This window comes from Panthera onca, chromosome C2, assembly GCF_046562875.1.
Source record: "Panthera onca isolate mPanOnc1 chromosome C2, mPanOnc1 haplotype 2, whole genome shotgun sequence".
Classification (NCBI taxonomy): domain Eukaryota; kingdom Metazoa; phylum Chordata; class Mammalia; order Carnivora; family Felidae; genus Panthera; species Panthera onca.
Window position 1 is genome coordinate 98,597,611 of NC_138347.1, and position 2,297 is coordinate 98,599,907.

At 36.8% G+C, this 2,297-nt stretch overlaps 1 pseudogene; it reads left to right on the forward strand.

Annotated features, from left to right (window-relative positions):
- The first annotated feature begins 268 nt into the window (after positions 1–268).
- Positions 269–1,602, forward strand: LOC132682728 (dihydrolipoyl dehydrogenase, mitochondrial pseudogene; annotated as a pseudogene).
- The last annotated feature ends 695 nt before the right edge of the window (positions 1,603–2,297 follow it).

Consider the following 2,297-nt stretch of genomic DNA (forward strand, 5'->3'; position numbering starts at 1 on the left):
TGGGACCTGAAATTATATTTAGTCCGAATATGAGTACCAGGTGACAAACTCAGCAAGAGCTAAAAACATTTCCAGGAGACTGGCCAGGGCCTAGCATCTGAAACACATGCTATAGCAATATAAGAATGGTTAACATAAAGGAATAAGTACCTCAAATAGTTGGCATTTACCTTTACATTCACCTAACATGCTATCCAGAGACAGTTATACTCCAAGTCTCACATATCCAAAGAAGGTTGTCAGTTTTTAACACTTGGTGTAACGTGCTTGAACGTTGGTTGTATTCCTTGTAAGTCTTTATTAAATAACTGTCATTATTACCATATGACCAATGGAAAAGATTTTGCATCTAGGGGATTTGAAATGTCTGAAGTTCACTTGAATTTAGAGAAGATGATCAAGCAGAAGAGTACAGTGGTAAAAGCTTTAACTGGTGGAATTGCCCACTTATTCAAACAGAATAAGGTTGTTCACATAAATGGATATGGAAAGATAATGGTCAAAAATCAGGTCACCGCTACAAAAGCCAACGGCAGCACTCAAGTTATCGATACCAAGAACATTCTTATAACTACAGGTTCAGAAGTTACTCCTATTCCTGGAATCACGATTGATGAAGATACAATAGTGTCATCTACAGGTGCTTTATCTTTAAAAAATAAGTTCCAGAATAGATGGTTGTCATTGGTGCAGGAGTAATAGGTGTAGAATTGGGTTCAGTTTGGCAAAGACTTGGGGACAGCAGTTGAGTTTTTAGGTCATGTTGGTGGAGTTAAAATTGATATGGAAATATCTAAAAACTTTCAAAGCATCCTTCAAAAACAAGGATTTAAATTTAAATTGAATACAAAAGTTACTGGTGCTACCAAGGTATCAGATGGAAAAAATGATGTTTCTATTGAAGGTGCTTCTGGTGGTAAAACTGAAGTTATCACGTGTGATGTGCTCTTGGTTTGCATTGACCGAAGACCCTTTACTAAGAATTTGGGACTAGAAGAGTTTGGAATTGAACTAAAGCCTGGAGGTAGAATTCCAGTCAATACCAGATTCCAGACTAAAATTCCAAATATCTATGCTATTGGCGATGTGGTTGCTGGTCCAATGCTGGCTCACAAAGTGGAGGATGGAGGCATTATCTGTGTTGAAGGAGTGGCTGGTGGTGCTGTGCACATTGACTACAATTGTGTCCCATCTGTGATTTACATGCACCCCGAAGTTGCTTGGGTTGGAAAATCAGAAGAGCAGTTGAAAGAAGAGGGTATAGAGTACAAAGTTGGGAAGTTCCCCTTTGCTGCCAACAGCAGGGCAAAGACCAATGCCGACACAGACAGCCTGGTGAAGACTCTGGGAGAGAAATCCATGGACAGGGTACGGGGAACACATATTCTCGGGTCAGGTGCTGGTGAAATGATAAATGAAGCTACTCTTGCGTTGGAGTAAGGAGCATCCTATGAAGATATAGCTAGAGTCTGCCATGCGCACCCGACCTTATCAGAAGCATTTAGAGAAGCAAACTTGGCTGTATCATTTGGCAAATCAATCAACTTTTAAAACAGAAGATTATATTTTTCTGAAATTTCCTGGGAGCTTTCGTAGAGGTCACATTTCTAACAGGAAATTCTCACAGCTCCAAGAATTTCTAGGACTGAATTATGAAAATTTTGGAAGGTTTTAATAGGTTTTGATGGAATGGAAACCATAGCTGAAATTATTCTATTTCATCCATTTTGAATAAATTTAGTATTTTGTTTCAAAAAAATAGATTTTGTATGTTTTATCTCATCCCATCTTCACAGTCCTGTAAAGGGATTATTATTGCCACCTATCTATTGATGAAAGTTTGGTTCTACTTGGCCAAAATTGTTTAAATTGCAAATGATATAACTAATTGAAATAAAATGTTTTATGACTCTAAAGACTATGATCTTTTCTCTATATTACCTAGACATTATACATGTGATCTCCAGAAGTTTGTACGTGAAATGGCAATAGACTCTTGTTTGTGATAAAATGTTAGACTCTTGTTTGTGATAAAAAAAAAAAATAGACTAAAAAAAATTGTTTATCATTAAAGGATTTCAAAGTAAAGTACATAACCAGAAAGTAAGGTAGGTCTAGATGGACCTATTTAGACCTATGCTTTATAAAGTCCATTTTTTTCAAGTGCATACCTGTATAAAATGGACAATATTCTGGAAATATTTGCACCTATTTATAGTTGTTGCTGTGAGATGTGTAATTCAGGGTGATTCAGTGCATGTGTGCATGTGTGTGTGTTTGGAATTCACTTGTTAGTA